This window comes from Phodopus roborovskii, unplaced genomic scaffold, assembly GCF_943737965.1.
Source record: "Phodopus roborovskii unplaced genomic scaffold, PHOROB, whole genome shotgun sequence".
NCBI lineage: Eukaryota > Metazoa > Chordata > Mammalia > Rodentia > Cricetidae > Phodopus > Phodopus roborovskii.
The window spans coordinates 2930190-2949007 of NW_026126602.1; the positions used below are offsets into that span (position 1 = coordinate 2930190).

General features: G+C 36.2%; 1 protein-coding gene across 11 annotated transcripts in view; it reads right to left on the minus strand.

Annotated features, from left to right (window-relative positions):
* The window catches only part of Zeb1 (zinc finger E-box binding homeobox 1), a 149942-nt gene that overhangs the window by 102006 nt on the left and 29118 nt on the right, over positions 1-18818 (minus strand). For 3 of the 11 annotated variants that reach the window (XM_051205657.1, XM_051205654.1, XM_051205656.1), the window contains one exon: positions 5425-5580. The exons of the other annotated variants lie outside the window; for them this stretch is intronic. The gene's annotated coding sequence lies outside the window, so the exon portion shown is untranslated. The remainder of the gene's footprint in view (positions 1-5424; positions 5581-18818) is intronic. 11 annotated transcript variants of the gene reach the window in all.

Below are 18818 nucleotides of genomic sequence, written 5' to 3' on the forward strand. Positions count from 1 at the left end.
TCATCTCTCCTTGACCATCACTGGCAGTTAACTTTGCTGGGGAAAATAGACATTTTGTTCAGCCATAGCCATTGAAGTTGATCAAGCTCTTGTAAATAAATTATCACCATGCCCTATAAGCAATGACAACACACATACACCATCATAGTGTTTGACAAGAGGAAGGGGATAAGCAGGAGTAAAAGAGCACAAGAGAAGGTAATTGGGGTGAATATGATGTAAATACATTATATAAATGTATGAAATGCTATAATCAAGATTATTATATATAACTAATATTCTAATAAAAACATAGAAAAAGAACCACTATACTCAATCTCAGCAAAGAGCCCCCAAGGCTGTAAATCAAAAACAGATGATTCACATTGGGATATTTGGGAAACTCTGAAATAATATATGTAAAAACCAATAATGTATTTTCATTTGACAGCATGAATATAAGACAGAATTCTTTACTAATAAATCTGGAAATTAAAAGCAACTGGTAACTTCACAGCTTTTCATTAATGTAGAAAGTTGGGGATGCCAGTATGTATGTCCAAGACAGAAATATACACATTCTATAAATAACAACAACAACAAAAAAATATTGACAAGTTAGGGAACTAATAATTTCAGAAGACTCATATTCTCTATTTATTCATAACAGGGCAGAAACCAGATCTCTGGAGCTCATGATTCAATCTTAAGATCCTTTAAACGGCCCTGTTCTTTTGAAAAGAGTAATGACATACACAAAAGTAAATCCCCAGTAGATACTTGTTAACAAATTGCATTAGAACTAACAGTGGAGGTAGAGACTGTTATCAAATTATCTTTCACTTAGCATTTTACAATGAAATATTTCTACAATGCAAACCAAAAGATATACTAGATTACAAAACATAAATTTAGGATTATTTTATGTATTAAAAGTTTAGATATATCACTATGTCCTTTTAGGGTTACAGTTGGACCTACTGATGGGTTTTCATGGGGGTATTCAGCACAATCTTTTCATTCACAAACTTACTATAGTTTATCTTTCATGAGGTAAGTAACAGGTGTTTGGTATTCTTTTTTAGATGAGAAGAAGGACCACTCTCATGTGGCTGGGACAGTTAAGAGTCAGGCTAAATACTAAAGTGACCTTAGTCCTAGAGATGCACTTATGAAGGCTGTTTCAGAGTGGCTGCTGACGAACCACAGACTGAGTGGAGGAGATTCTGCCCTCTTCCGCCACAGCAATAATGACAGCAGGTCTTGGTAGTAATTATAATCTGTGTATTAGAGGTGAATTCTTTGGAGTAAATGATAACATACATATCACACAAAGCCATCTATCCTGCAATTATCTCAGGTGGCTTAACTGGTGCAGGGGATTTAGCCCAGAGCTTTGTGCATGCTTGGGAAGCACTCGCCATTAAGCCACTCCCCAACTCAGGTGGATCATTTTTGATAGCAGAATTGTTATCATTATTGTTATTGTTGTGAACAATAACATATGGAATCATGCTAAGCACTTCCCATGTGTGAAATACTATTCCAAGTATTTAATCCATATAAACAATCTAACTTTCTGTATGATGTATACTGTTTCATTTTAGAGAGAAGTTAACAGAAGCACAGGGAACTCTTGAAGAATGTGAACCCACCAAGTGTAGGTGTTAACAAATCCAGCTAGTCTGACCTAGAGACCTACTTCCTAACGACAGCATGGAAGTGCTTATGGAGAAATGCCTGGCATAAATTTATTAGATGACATGTCTAATGTATAATACCCAAGACATTATGTGTTTGTAGCAAATGACACCCTTGACAGGCAGTCCATGCATGTTCTGCCATATTCACTGTAATTAACTTGAAGATCTTCCATATAGAAGTTTCTTGTATTAAATAATATACACATGTAATAAGACTGTTTTGCTTTCTAAGAAATACTTTTAAAGACTTCCTGACTTTTTTTGTAATGCCAAACTGAAACCCATTTCAGGAGGAAGGTGAATTATTAGTTTATTCATTAGTTAAATTACTAACATACAAGAGGGCCAACTCCTGAGGTGCCTTTATGAAAGGTTTTTACAATGCCACGAGTCACTGGGTGGTTTTATCTGTTCAATATCTGTCTTCTGTGTTCAACTCCAACCTAAATATCACACAGTCTTAGCACAGACCCCCAGTGTCCAGTGCAATGTCCAACACACAGCAGGTTGCCATTAAGTAGTCATTTGATGCATAAATAGGATTTGTTATTCTATTAGGTTTATTCTGTAAAGACCTAACATAAGTGGCAATTTAATATATTTGGTAACATCTATCTCACATAAGATTTAGCACATTGACAGTTATTGCCAGGATATTAACTTTTAAAGATAAGACAGAATTTTGAAATGAACCATTGTGGTAGCAAGAGTTTAAACTTCCAGTTCCAAACCATTTTCAGTTGCAACTTATTTCTTCTGACAGTAGTAGCTTCAAAGATCCAGACAGAAGTTATTAAAACATATACTGCATTGCTGCACTATAGATACCCTAAAAGATTCCTAATAGCCTTTGTTTGCTTCAGAAGTCATTAATAAGCATTTCAACAAAAGAGATGCTATGCATCACCTCTATCTATATTATGTATGCAACAATGCTTTTACAAATATGCTAACATATTTAACTGTACAAAGTAAAGGGTTTCATTGTGAAATCTTCGACTAGGCATACACTATATGTTGATCATGTTCACTCATCATCACCCTCTCTTATATCTTTGTGTTTCAAGTTCCTTCATGTAGTAAAACTCTCTACCTGACATCTTAGACCAGTCAAATCTAACTCACAGAATCCAAAGAAGTGGCCAAAGTAAACAGAATGCTATGGACAACTCAAGGCATGCTACACAAGAAGAATGTTTCTCCAAGACATCCCTCCCGAGGCTCTGGACTGTCTTACATCTTTGTACTGATATCCTTAAATCAGAGTACCTAAGAGACACCATGGGGACATCTGAGTATATACAGATACAATCACATAATTTTCAGTAAAATATAAGGTACTTACTTTGGATTTTACTACTTGAAAAATAATGGTCTTTATTTCATGTTTAAATGTTTATGTATTGAGTGGTAAATTAGAGAAAGATCATTAGTTCTAAAAACATGAACTTTTCTGAGTTTAGTTTCATGTGTGGGATGACCAGTTTAAAATAATGCTGCATAGTTTATAAAAGGTCAGAAAAAATACCTTGACTGCAAACATAAAGCAAAGACAAAAGCAAATGTTAATTACTTGAATTTGACAGCTCCATATGAACATACGTGTGGCATGTTCAGTGCCAGTGTAAGTACAATTAACACATGATAAAATTAACACCTAGGCTGTTTTCAAAATATTTATTATCTAACATATGTAAATAACTATTATTTTCAAACATCACTAGTGTCTCCTTTAAATGAGATTGTATCATGACAGACGTGACAATTTCAGACATCCAAATGACCTAATATTATATTTTTCAAAATTTAATAATGCATAAACCTTAAAATAAATGTATTTTTGCTTTTTGTTTGTTTTTGTTTTTTGTTTTTTGAGACAGGGTTTCTCTGTATTGGTTTGGAGCCTGTCCTGGAACTCCCTCTGTAGGCCAGGTTGGCCTCAAACTCACAGAGATCCTCTTGCCTCTGCCTCCCGAGGGCTGAGATTAAAGGTGTGGGCCACTAACGCCCAGCTAAACCTTAAAATAAATGTGTAAGAACATAATTTTTACATTTTAATGGGGATAAAATTTATAAAGAAATCGTATCTTTAAAATGTCTGCATATAACTTTCTATCACTTCAAGCACTCGGAGTTCTCCATGCATAATTTCTGAAATGCTGGATCTAATAGGAACTGTCTCACAGATGAAATTCTCAACTAAGAATATGGCTTTTGTGAGCCTCTGTTGCACAGGCTTAAGAAATTTAAGAAACTATAATAAAAGTATAAAACTGTATCATTTCTTGGTCAGAGATGAATCATTTCAAGATTTTGTTTAAAAGATGTTCAATTAGTATGGTTATAAAATAAAAGTTCAGAAACAGGTTATTGTTTCACTTTTGAAAACCTGCTTTATTTATATCTCAACTTTATTGCTTCTCCATTCACAGCAATATATGATTTTCCATGGGTTTGTCTGAGACTACAATTCTACCTTTGGACTGTGGTAGATGTTGTGATCTAAAGTACTCAGGGCATGTCAACTTCTAATGACTGCATGAGAGGATGCTAAGGGAGGTGCTTATCATTGGGGGAAATTCTGATACATTTGTCATTAAGCTGTGGAAAATGGCTAAAAACATGGCAAGATTCAATTAATATAATTTTCACATTTCTAGTTAAGCAAGAAAAATTATTCAAACTATTTCAGTCTCAAAAAATTTGTTTGATATCAAAACAGTGAACTGAACTACAGTGCAGTATTAATATGATAGTCTTTATCAGTTATTATCTAGTAATCATAAAGCTATAATGTCTATGGAGATAGTAACATAAGCTCTGATAAAAGCTGGCTTTAGATCATAGCTGTCACTCCTATCCAAAGTAAAACCCAAACAACCCTGAGTCCAACAGGACAGAGATGTCCACATGAAGAGATGTGTAGACACCAAATACTTTCTGTTTATGTTCATTTGCAGCATATTAAAATGAAGCACATTGGGGTTCCTGTTTCAGTGCAAACATCAGACAGACAGGGCAGAGACATCTGATTTTATCACCAAAGGTTGGAATTATAAATAGATTGTTTGGCTCATTTTGGTTATAGAAGCAATTTTGTAAAATTAGTATTTGATACAAAGCTATAATAGCAATTTTCAAAGTATAGAAACAGTGTTGGACAGCATGTTATTACTTAGCCCAGGTTGACCTCAAACTCTGGATTCTCCTGCTTCAGTCTCAAGAGTGCTCTACTATAGGTGTGTCTGTTCTACCCATACTTGCCTTCTATAGCAGAAATTTTATCATAAATAGATTTTATTTGTTCTTTATTTATATTATTTTGCTATTAAAGCACAAAAATGCTCTTATTCAACAGACTATAATAAACTTTATGACATACATACTCTAAAGATACCTAGAAATTGTACAGGCAAATTCAGTTTGCTATAAATATGCTTAAAACTTAACTTCATCAGGAAATATTTATAATATATCATTTTCAAGATAATTAGCAACAGCAGAACTACAAAAACTAAACTTGTTAAATGTCACATGAACCATATAAACTAATTTTGAACCATATAAACTAATTTTTGTGCGTTTTTATTAGTTTTCTCAACACTGCATGTATAAAATCTTGTAAGACTGTTAGATAACAGACATGGTCTTATGTCCTACAATAAAACATTCTAAAATTTTATTTTAAATGTATATGCTTTACATATATAAATGCACATATAAGTTAAAAGAAAATTCTTACCGTTGATTTCCTTTTGGTGCTAGTCACTCCATTACTCTTGATGGTGCCTTCCTATGTCAAGTAGACAGTAACCAGGTCACAAAATGGCATTTGGGTTTCTCCCGTCTTCAGATGGGAATTTTCGGTCAATTGTCAGTTGAGAATTTAAACTGGAAACTAAATTACCCAAACTTTATTAAGTTGTTCCCATGTCTACCAGCTGATAATGAGCAATGACATTAAACTGGAAAATTAAAAAAAAAAAAAAAGCATGGTCTACCTCCTTTTAGGCAGTCATATTATATTTGAGAAGAAATACTATTACCCCAAACTGAAACTTGCAATATCAGTTTCAGTCTCTCCACTGAAGGTTCCCACAATCATCCCAAACATATAATAAATATGGTAATTATCTGATGATGCAATAAATTATTAAGTCACAAAGTTAAATGCCACCAAGTATTATTGCCTTCACCTAAGAGCTAATTATAATGTCTGCAAACAGGTTGACTGTAACATTCATTTTTACAAAATACTCACTAAGTCATCAACTACTTGCAGTGCTATGTACCATAGAAGAAATTCAAAGTTATCACAGACTAAGAATTAGCTGAAAATATCATCTTAGTATTGAAAATAACATGGGTACCCATTTACAATTATAGTATAAAAAAGCTTTAGTATGTTTTCCACACCCGTGTCCATTTAATTGGTAGCTATTCTTTGGAGACTCTGCTGATCATGTATGACCTCTGATCATTATTGGTTTTTATTATTATTCGGTTGTACAATCTGCTTTGATGCTTTTCATATTAAAAATGACTGATTTAAAAACTTTCTGAATATAAACTATAGTAGATGCAAAATTAAGTGTACATGTCTGGACTCATAAAAGACCTCAAATTTCAGGTTATATTCACAATCACACAGATGCACATCTATCTATCCATCCAACCTCCTACCCATCTGTCCACCAATTCACTCACCTACACATTCATTCATACATATATCCATACACCCATCCATACATCCATACACCCATCCACATATCCATTCACACACCCATCCATACATCCATCCACACACTCATCTGCACATCCTTCCACCCATCCAATATTCCTATATCAGAACCTGAAATTGCTACAAGAGTACTATGTAAGAGAGGCTATAGGTTGAATGAGCATACAAGCAAACCAAAAGTAACAAACCAGACACAGGGCCTCAACAAAATTAATCATATTTAACGCCAAACAGTTTGCTATACTAAGAACAGCGCATTCCACTCTGTTTGATACTTTTGAGACAACCCCAAAACCTTATTTATGTGCAACATTTACCAACTATTCACAGACTAACAAAGTTCTTTCTCAGGTGTTATGGACCTACAAAGGAAAGGTTCTTTTCTTAAGGGGGTTACAATGTAAAACTTAATGGGGAATGTGTGTGTGAAGTATGTGTGAACAACTGGATATCCAACACAGAAACAAGCACATTGAAACATACACATGTGTGTGAAGTATGGCGCATCAACGACTGGATTTCCAACACACACACACACACACACACACACACACACACACACACACTGCAGCAATTAAATCTTTTGACATATGAAGCCAATTTGAGAACCCTAATTTATATTAAGAACCATCTCTGAAGTAAAAAAATGCCAGCTACTTTTTATTTCATTTAATAAATCCTGCAAAGCAAACAGTGACTGAACACAGAATATGGCTGTGGAAGTATTCATGAACTCAGTCTGGAAGATGAAAGAGAAATTCCTTAGCCAAAACAAATGATAGAGCATGGAACCACCCCTCCACACTCCTACTTTCAGCAGGAAAGAAGCAATTCTAAACATGCTCACTTACCCTAATGATCATAGTCATCATGGCTCTAAGTTCACTTTTAATACAAGACACAAAACTGACAAGTCTCTTAGAGACAAACAAGATGAGGAACATATGATTACTGCTAGCACAACTATACAAGAAGGCTGCTTCATATTTCAGCATGTGAGTCCCATAAGGCCAATTTTCATGTACATGTGTTTGCATGTAATTGAACATTTCTAATACATGTTCAAGAGTTTTATAATTTAACACCACCTTTTCATTTTATAAATAAAACCAGAAACCTGACATCATTAACCCAAAGTCACATAGTTATCAAACTAAGACTCCTAAGAACAATACATCCTACATTTACTTCAACTAAGAAAAAGACACGAGAAGGAATATTACAATAGAAATTTAAACATTTTAACATCCATGCTAATATTACATTTCCAGATAGCCCATAAACCTCAGAAAATAAAAATCATACAATCCATATAATCCATAAAGTTAGAGTCATGAAATGGAATTCCCTAAAATTTCCATGGCTTCCCATCCATTTGTCACTCACTCTTGGTACACTATTTTATCTCGTGTGTGTGTGTGTGTGTGTGTGTGTGTGTGTGTGTGTGTGTGTGTGTGTGTATCTAAATTTTAAGCATGTACAGCATTGGAAAAACAACAATCTCTTTCTAAACTGAGTTGTGACTCCACATAAGGGCAGATAACTGAATGTGAGAGTTATAAAAATTAGCAGCAATATTGGTTTGAAGAGAAAATTGAACCCAAAGAAAGGTCTAGAGACTTAAAAGACTGCCGCCAACTAACAATTTGAGCACCTGTGGAAAGGCTACCATAAATGCCCTTCCCGGATAGTGAGATCAACAACTAACTTATCCATGGAGCCCTCATCTAATACCTGTTAGAAACAGAAGCAAACACCCATACCTAAACACTGAGTCGAACTAGAACCCAGATGCAGATGGAGAGGATAAGACCAGGCTGCAGAAACACATAGAGACAGCTGATCCAAACAAGGAGGAGCTAACGGGCCCCCCAGACTGATAGCTGGGAAGCCAGCATGGGACTGACTCAGGCCCCCTGAATATGGGTCTCAGCCAGATGGTCTGAGCAGTCTAAGGGGCCTCAGACAGTAGAACCAGGATTTATCCCTGGTGCACAAAAGGACCTTGCTAACACATCCCCCATGGAGGGATAACTGCCTTGACCTAGAGACAGGAGAGAAGCCCTAGTCCCTACTTCAAATGACTTGTCAGATCTACATGACCCCAACTGGATGGCATTGCCCTACATGTGGAATTGGGGTGGGGGAATGGGAGGGGAGGGTGCATGTGAGAGGGCAGAGAGGGTAAAAGGGAGGGAGGGAGGGAGGAGAGAAGGGGAAGGGAGAGGGAGAGAAGGAGGGAGGGGGAACTAGGATGGACATGTAAAATAATTTTAAAAAAAAGGTTCTGAATGTGCAACAATCACAAGTTAAATAGAAATCAAACAGTAACAAAGGCAAGGTGTTTCTGGCAGCACTCAGGGTGCTGCATCTCACTGCAGTTCTGGACGTATAGGGTGTGTGCTCACTCATCCATGCTGCATCTCATGATAGCACTGCAGATCTGGACATACAGGACACGCACTTTGCACTGCACATGCCAAGCATACAAGGCCTTCCACACTGATTGAAATGTTTCAGTGCAGACTTCAGACTACACTGCAAACAGTGGTGTTGCTACTGCTCACACAGTTTTCTGCTCTTATAGCTTGATTATTTAACTGTAGAAAACAAAGACTTCTAAATATTTCCCTACTACCATTTCTCAGCATGTATCAAATTCATATATCTTTGAAATGAACTTTGTTAAGAATGTTAATTTTTAAATTACTATTTGTTTTAAGGCTTGAGATTAGAGCAGAATTTCCAGTATTTTTCTGAAGTTCTCTTAAGATTACTTTAGCCATTCTGTGTCAGGTATTGATGTGAATGGCATGCTCAGCATTGATAATTTATAAAATCAAACTATCAATCAACTCTAAAACTCTTTGTCCTGCTGTGTCAAATATTCAACAAGAATTTAATTTTTAGGAAAAAAAAAACAAGTACATCCATCTCATTAGTATGTTCATTTGCTTTCATCTTTAATAAAATAAAAATTACAAGTACATCAAAGAACTGTTGAAAATGTACTCATAAGTATCAGTGCTTGAAATTTTATGTCTATTTAAATGCCTGTAAGCTTGGGGTCACATAAATATTCCTGAGTGAAAAAGAGCTTACATGTGAGGAGCTTAAGATGCCCTGGTTTAGACTTAGTTATACTAAAAAGAGCTGTCTGTTAGTTCAATTACTACTTCCCTGCATTAACTCAGATGTTTTTAGTAAAGTGCAGCATGTTTTCTGTCTCATATGTCTCAAAAGAGCACTCATCATGCAGTATCTAAAATCACCAAAACATCTGTGAACAGAGTAATATTGAACAAATCGGTGCTATCACATATACCATACTCACCACTGTCAGCCTCTATATCATTAAAGGCTACAGACCCTAAGGACATACAACGATTTGGCCATTTATTATTAAAAAAAAAAAGATTATTATATGGCACCAAAACTACATGTGCTTAAGGCATTTTACTTATATTCTATTTTGTCACAAAGGGACAACCTCAGTGTTTCATATGTCTGTGTGTCCACAAATGTATATGCATATGTGTGTACAACTCAAGAGAAATTAGTTCAGTTAAAAAGAACCAGATTTAATACAAAGATCACAGATATATATTCAACACACAGCTTATACCAATATCATCTTAACATCTATAGTAAGAAGCAGCAAAATAGTTTTCTTTCTTAAATCTGGTGGGTTTTGTTGTTTTGAGAAAGGGTTTCAGTCTAGACAAGGCAAGCTGGGAACACTCTATATACCTATACTGGCCTAGAAGTCACTATGATCCTCTTGCCCCAGTCTCCTAGGTGTTGGGATTACAAGCATGAACCACCACCACACCGGGAAAACTGGAGTTTTGAAAGTTCAGTAACAACCTAACTTTCTTCTCCAAAGTACATGCAACCAATCCAGAAGCCTACAGCCATTCTCCAGTGTGCCTACTACTCAGGAGCATATGGAAACAAACATAAGGGGATTCTGAGTTAATGAAGAATTGGAGATACATATTTTATCCCTTCTTGGGTAGAGAATAGAAATACATTTAATGCAAAAACTTCTACAAATAAATAAGTATCAGTGTTTGAGTGCATAGTTATTGTACATTGTAAGCTTTGCTCATTGTTAAGGGAATGGGGCACTTTGTGTCCTCCCAGAATATCAGTGGGAAAACAAGTTCCATGTTTTCACGAAAAGGTCTATGCCAGTTCCATGAGCAGTATGATCCAGGAGAACATGAAAATAGAGAAGAGATTTTAGTTATCGGTATTAACCAAGAAAGATACAGGAAGAACTTTAGTTAGGGACAACAGAAAAGATGTCACCAAGATCACTGGTAGGCCTTAAGATAACAAACAATGTAACAGAAGGAAAATTATTTGAGTTCAAAGAGGACAGTGTGACATGACAGGAAGCAGAAATGTGGAGGAACTGCAGGTACTTCAGATTCATCCACACAGTGGGTGTCTGCCAACCTGAAAGGAAGCTCATTTCACTCTCAGCTCAAAACCCTACAAGTATCTCAGAAAGAGGAAGATTATGTTAGCTTGTGTTTGGATAGTTCACCTCTCATTTGACAGTAGTGAGAGATGGGAATCCAAAGTATCATCAAAACTTATCAACTGATTATAGAGAGAGAATAGGTAACAAAGATGACTTAAACCTTGAAGTTTTTTTTTTTCCTGGCAACTTCCTATTTTGTGCTGTAACATTCAAGAGGAAGGAAATGGGGAAATGGTAGACTGTCAAATGTGGCTTTAATAGTGATTATAGAAAATTCAGAGTTGAGAAAAAACTAAGCTGTGGCATTAAAGGCAGAGAGGAGCTAGAGCAGAGAAACTTGAAAGTGAAGACATGTGATACAGTTCTCAATTTGTCAGTACTCATTTGATGGACAAAGCAGACAGCTCCCAAGTACCTTTTTAATATACATGTTAAAGGCCCTGTTACTGAAGAAAAAAAGGCAAAACATTTTAATAAACATAATACCTAGAAAATAATTGGCAAACTAGTTTAAAGCTATAAATGCCTATATTTACATATATGAAGGCAATCACCAACTAATGGGGGAATACGGAGCCACCTCTTGTCATCAAATGAATCATCCAACACCAGAAATGGATTACATCTAATTGAGTTGTTGGCCAAAAGGGTCGCATGGGAATCCCCAAACAACCCAAGCTGCTCTAAAGACTGTAAAGCTGCTCTCCACAAACTGACAGCAAGACTCCATTGCTGAAGACAAAACCCACACAACTCATTAAACATGCAGAAACTGAGCTAGTGCCTATTTAGAGCCTTCATCCTGTGTCCTAGTGTCTTTGGTAGAGGGAGGTACTCTATACTCTACTAAAAGAAAAACATAAACAACAACCCAACCATAAATCCTTGAAATGGCAATGGTGCCCTTGAAAGACACAAAGCTATGGGAATAACCAATCTGTCTTCTTAAAACCCACTCTACGAGATGGAACCCATTCCAGATACTGCTTGGATGACCAAGGATCTTAGGGTAAAATCAAATATTGTTTGAAAGAAACAAAGAAAGAAAGGAGAAAGAAAGGAAAGAAGGAAGGAAGGAAGAAGGAAGGAAGGAGAAGGAAGGAAACACACAGCAATAAAATGACTCCCAATGACATACTATACTTATAGACCAGTGCCTTGCTCAGCCATTATCAAAGAAGCTTCCTCCTGAAGCACATGGGAACAAATGCAGAGACCCACAGCCAGACATTATGCAGGTGACCAATATACTCAGTTCTAAATGGGATGCCTCCATCAAATCCCTCCCCTGATGTCAGGGATTCCTGCAAAAGAGGAGGCAGAAAGAGTATATGAGCCTGAGGGGATGGAGGACATCAAGCAAACAAAGACCTCCTCAATCAACATAATCAAAACACACGTGATGTCACAGAAACTGAGGCAGCATGCACAGGACCTGCACCAGATCCTTTTCATATATATTATGAAGTGTTTTATGCAATTTCTGAATGTGCCATCTCTTGGGTTCTTTTTCTTCTGTTTGTTTTGTCCAATCCCAATTTTTTACTTTCTGTTTTATCATATTATAAATCTGAATGGGAAGTGAAGTGGGAAGGAACTGGGAGGAGTAGAGGGAGGGGAAAAAACTACATTCAGTAAAAGAAACACGGAGAGAGACAGAGAGAGAGATAGAGACAGAGAGCAAGAGAGAGAGCTCAAATTAATACCTTAATGATGCACCCCAGGATCTTAATAAAAAGCCATTTCAAATGAACAATCTTGAGTTATAACCTTAAACTGTGTACAACAAATGTATTTTGGCAAACAATGTAAAATACACAAAAACAGTCAACAAAAAGTGTTGCTGTATTTAATATTAACACACCTATCAAGTGTTTGTGGTCAAATTTCAATTTAAAATAAAGGTTATCTTTCCAGTAGGAGCAAGAATCCTTGTTTAGTTAGACTGAACACATTTTTAATTACCATATCATCAATCTTTTAAACACAAGGAACTCTTGAATCAAAAATCACATCCATGATTTGAGTCTATTTTGTCCCCAGAAATCTTTGTAGACTTTTTGATCTTATCAACCAATGGTTCATATCACTGAGGTACAGCAGCTATAAATTCAGCATGCTTACTACATGAATTATACATTGGAGATAAATGGGTTAATAAAAGCTATTATAAATTCTGAAAGTATAAACGTTTTTAAGAAACTCAAGTTTTTAATTTTAAATTTCTTAAGTTTAAATTTTACAAACCTTAATACAGACAATCAGACCACTTATAAAGGTTACAGAATTCTAAATGAAATGAGATTCCATTGCACTGTATGAAGTTTTTATTGATCTGACTCTGCTTTTCTTTCTCTCTCTTGAACAAGCTCTAAACCAGTTGTTCTCAACCTTCCTAATGCTGCAATCCTTTCATACTGTTCCTCATGTTGTGGTGATTCCCTACCACAAAATTATTTCATTGCTACTTCATAACTGTAATTTTGCTGTTAGGAATTATAATGTAAAATTTTGTTTTCTGTTGTTGGGTGATGGTGGCTCACACCTTTAATCCCAGCACTCAGTAGACAGAGGCAGGCAGATTTCTGTGACTTCAAGGCCAGTCTGGTCTACAGAGCTAGCTTCAGAACAGCTAACACAGAGTTACAGAGAAACCCTGTCTCGAAAAACTAAACAAAGTCTGTTTTCTGAATGCTTTGGGCAAACCCACAGTTGAGGGAATCAACCCTCTAGATAATAAGACCATTCATTTTACTTGAAGAAAAAGGCTCTACCGTTTAGTGTAAACACTAATTGTACACAAGCTGTGTCTTTAAAGCCATGTTACAGAAGCAGGGCAGGGAACCAGTATGCTGCAAGCCTAGGGGGCTCAATGCAAAGAGCTGAAGAAAAAAGTTAGAGACTGGTGTTCCTAGCCTTTCAAGCAAGTTTCCACATGGTAATTAGCATGGCAGTAGGTAATTTAACAGGTGTGACCTGTATGACAATGATTCTAAAACATCTCAACCCAATCCAGTCATTCACTTGCTTTGTTACCCTTATTTAAGGTGGGACACAGGGAGAAACAGACAGCCACATACACATGCATACACGAAGACTAATTCTGCACATTGTGCAAATACAAGTAAATAGGTTTAGTTAAAAGGGAACCAGATAATGAGGAGTCAGGGCATGGTGAAAAAACTAAGCTGGCAATAAAATACATAAACCACTTGGCTCCATCTGTTTGAAATGTCTTTGTGACCCAGAAACTAAAACATTGATACTCAAAAATCTAAAAACTGAAATATATGTTTAATTGGTTTAAGATATTTCAGTCAAAATGATACAATGTAATGAACATCTTCATAAGAGATTTAATATCTTAAAAATAATGTGGTTCTGCTTTGTAAATGACCCATTATCTGAACTTTGCTTTTATAACTAAGTCATAAGAAATCACACATTATAGGAATTCCATTTTATCAATCATCCATCCATTCCTTTACTGTTGTGCTGGGGGTCTGCCAATTGCTAAAGAGGTGCTCCTCCAGGAGCCAATGTACCTCAGGAGAAGCAGAATGACCCCATATCATAAGAATCTGTATTACATAGCCAAGTACAATAAGCCTCCTGTGCTGGGATCAGTCATATATACCCTGAGCTACAACACCACCACGCATGACCGGAGCAGCTCTGAGGGGCAGAGGGTACTACCATAAAGGAAACAAGGTCAAGTAAATTCAATTTTTCTCACTTTAGATTTAAAAGAGGAAATTATGCAATCCAAAAAATTAGTACTATGTGAGATTCCCCCCCTACCTCCATCCTAGCATTTGTTACCTTTCTAAAATGAGAGCCATTCTACTTGTCTTGAGGTAAGAATATCATTGCAGCTTTAATACTTTACATTTTCCCTAATTCCAAAAGATACTGAACATTTTTCATGTTTACAGGCCACTTTTTGAAAATTATTCATTAGCTCATTTGCTGGTTAGACTGTATTGAGGTTTTTGGTTTCATGTTCTTCTTAGCTCCATGTGTACTCTAGACAGTATCTGTCAGGCACATCCCACTCTTAGATAGTCTCTTCATGTGCTTAGTTTTAAATTTTATGTAGTCCCATTTGTCTTCTCTTGGTATTGCTACCTAACCTACTCGAGTCTCTTAGGTCCTTGTCTGTGCCTCTATCTTGTAATGTTTTCCTGAGCTTCAGAGTTCCAGCTCTTACATTAAGGTCTTTGGTCCATTTTTACACTGATATTACATTGATATTTTACACTGATATTGGTGAGAAATAAGGATCATCTGAATCAAACGATAGCCTATTTACTTAGACCTAAATTGGACCCCTTTGATAATGAGTTTGCTGTTAAGGAACCAACATTGTCAAATTCTGCTTACTTTTAAGAAAATTATAAAATCTATTTTACTTCATTACTATCTTTAAGAATACTATGTTATTTCCTAGGTTTTCAAATTTCCCTACAATGATTGTGTGTTTTAAGTCATTAGGAAGAGAATATTTAAAACACCATACTATCCCCAAGAATTTGACTTCTCTTTGATCAATCATTAGCCAACCACACTATCCCTCTATGACATCAGTATCTTCATGGGCCTACTAGGTACTCAAGATTAATAGCTCTTAAGAGGTTGGTTACTCTGTTCTGATACCAGCTGCATCTTATTTCTGCTATTCTTTTGCTTTAAAAGAGTTTAGAGACTTCATGTTTTCAGATTATGTTATACTTACATCATTTCCTCCTCCAAATACTCCAATGTAACAACTCCTTGATCTCTTTCAAATTCATGGCCTCTGTGTGTGTGTGTTACTAAAAAGTACAACTTTCTCAGTCAATATAATGTTACTTGTATGTTATTTTCAGGGTAAATTGGCATTAGATAATCAATTGGCCTGCTTTTCCTTGGAGAAGACTATTTCTCCCACTCGGCATTCCTTGGTTACCTGTAGATCTTTGTCTAGGGTTGAAGCCTCATGAACTTCCCTCCTTCCACACATTAGCTTGTCTATTAGTGTAGTACTTGTTCAGGTCATGTTTAGGAAGCCATCCTGGTGAAACTTGATGGGTATAGCTTCTGACATTACTAGGAAACATATCTCACAGCAAACTCTGTTTTCCTGGCTCTTATAATATTTCCACCCCCTATTCTATAATTATCCCTGGGCACAAGGTGTGGGAGTTGTGTTGTAGATGTATTGGTTGGGATTGGGCTCCAAAATTCTGCATTTTTATCTGCTGTCATCTTCTATAATGGTCTCTGTTACAAAGAGAAGTTTCTTTGATGAGGGTTGAGGACTACACTTTTATGTGGGTGTGACAATAACTATTTAGAATGTAGGTATGGATTCTGCTGGTGAAGTAAAGTGGCAGTTACAGATTTTCCTCCAAAATTCATGACTTCATTAGCTTTGGGTAGTTGACTAAATTTTGCAGTACCACAGGTTTGTTTTCTTTCCTGTTGATCAGATTCTAAGTCCAAATAGAGAGCTGTTGATCAGGACCATGGTATACATGCCACTATTACACTTTTTTGGGTTACTCTGCCATGATGGTTGTGATGGTTAGCAGGTGTAATAGCTAGGCGGGGCTACTTGTTGCTTCTTCCCTCCTTGGGAAATTTGCATTGTGATTTTTGGTACCCTGCAAGCTAGTCCTAAGTGAGGACGCTTTCAGATCAGACCTAGCTTGGGTCCTCTGACCCTGTGTCTGAAATACACAGTGTCTTCAGCAATAGGGACATATCTTCCTCTCCCAGGAGGCAAACAAGGGCAGCCGCAATTACCTATAATGCTCTGGAAACCTCTTGGAAAACCCTGAATGACAATAGTTCATAAGAGGGCTTCTCATGCATGGTGTTAAGGTTTCTAAGTCTATGGCTCTTTCGGGGAGCACTGTCAACCCATTTTCAAATTTATACACCAACTTACAAATGTTATAGGTATTTTTAGGTAGTTAATAGCAGAATTCCTTAAGATTTTTTTTTTCAGATACCCTTACTGTTATTTTATTCTCCTCCCTCTTCCTTTTGTATTTGTCTTCCTGTTTCCTAATCAGACCCTCCACTTTTCCCACCTCCTTGATGAGATCACTTGTACACTGCTATTCCCCTCTCCATTGCTTCCCCATACCCCTACCACAGCAACGGTCCCATTTTACTTTCCTGGAGTTTAGATTACATACTCACATATGAAGATTTGGAGCTAAGAATCCCAGATAAGAGAGAACATGCGATGCTTGTCTTTCTGGGCCTGGGTTACCTAACTCTTTCCTAGTTTCATCCATTTGCCTGATAATTTATTTTACTTTACAGCTGAATAATACTCCATGGTATATATGTACCACATTCCCATTATTCATTAATCTGTTGAAGGTCATTTAAATTGTAATTCCTAGCTATTATGAATGGAGCTGCAATGAACAAGGCTCAGCAACGGAGCAGAATGTTGTCCTTTGAGCATGTTATGGAGTGCTATAGCTGGGTCACAAGGTAGGTATATTTTTAGCTTGTTGACAGTTTTCCACACTGATTACCAAAGTGGCTCGGCCAGTTGCCATCCCATCAACAGTGAATGAGGGTTCTCTTTCTGCCACATCCTTTCTAGCATTTGTTATTGGTTGTTTTGATTTTTACCATTCTAAGATAAGGTAGAACCTTAAAATTGACTTTCATTTCCCTAATTGCAAGGCATGATGAGCATTTCTGAGACAGTTCTCAGCCACTTTTATTTCTTCTTTTTAGAACTCAGGTCCATTTTTTTTAAACTTTTAAAAAAATTCTTTATGTATTCTGGACATTAATCCTCTGTCAAATATATATATATATATATATATATATATATATATATATATATATATATATATATATATCTGACAAAGATTATCTCTTTACTTTTTTTTCCCTTAAGCTGTGTAGAAGCTTTTTAGTTTTATGAAGTCTCACTTTGAAACTGATGGGCCAAATTTTTGAGCAAACTGAGTCCTATACACAGAGTACTTCATGTAGATAATGTCTAGGTGTTCTAGCAGTTTTGGTGTTTCAGGTTTCACAATTGGGTTTTGATCCATTTGGAGTTAGTTTGCATGCAAGGTGATGGATATAGCTCTAATTTCATTCTTCTGTATGTGAACATCCAATTTTCTATTTGCTGAAGATGCTTTCTTTTTTAGCAGAGGTTTTTGGCATCTTTTAATGGCCAAAGTCATCTGTACTCATGTTTGGGTTTCCAATTTTGTTCTACTGGTCTATGTGTCTTCTTCTGACAGTACTTCACTATTTTAATTACTATGGCTCTGTTTTATATCTTGAGATTTGGAATGGTAATCATTCCAACATTGTTCTTTTTTCCTCAGGATTTCTTTTTCTATCTGTAGTCTTTTGTGATTCCATATGAATTTTATGATAGTTTTTCTATTTCTGTGATGAATGAGATGGGGGAATTTGACTGGCTTTAGACTGATTCTGTAAATGGCTTTTAGTAAAATGGTAATTTTCATAAATATTAATTCTACAAATCCATGAATATGGGACTCCATATCATTCCATTTTCTCATGCCTTAATTTCATTTTTCAGCTGTTTAAAAATTTCATTGTAGGGGCCCTACACCTCCTTTCTAGACTTATTCCCAGATATTTATTTTCTTTGACGCTATTGTGAATTGGAATGTGTTCATGAACTCTTCCTTTACATTTTCTGTTACTGCATAGAAACACTGTTGGTTTGTTGTAATTGGTCTACAAGTTTCCTGGTACAGTTTGGGATCTCTTACAACATTTACATATAGGGATGGATGACTTTTCCTTTCCCTATTTGTACCCTTTAATTTCCTTCTTTTGCCTTACTGCTCCAGCTGGTGCTTTGAGCACAATATTGAAAAGATGTGAGGACAGTGGGCAACCC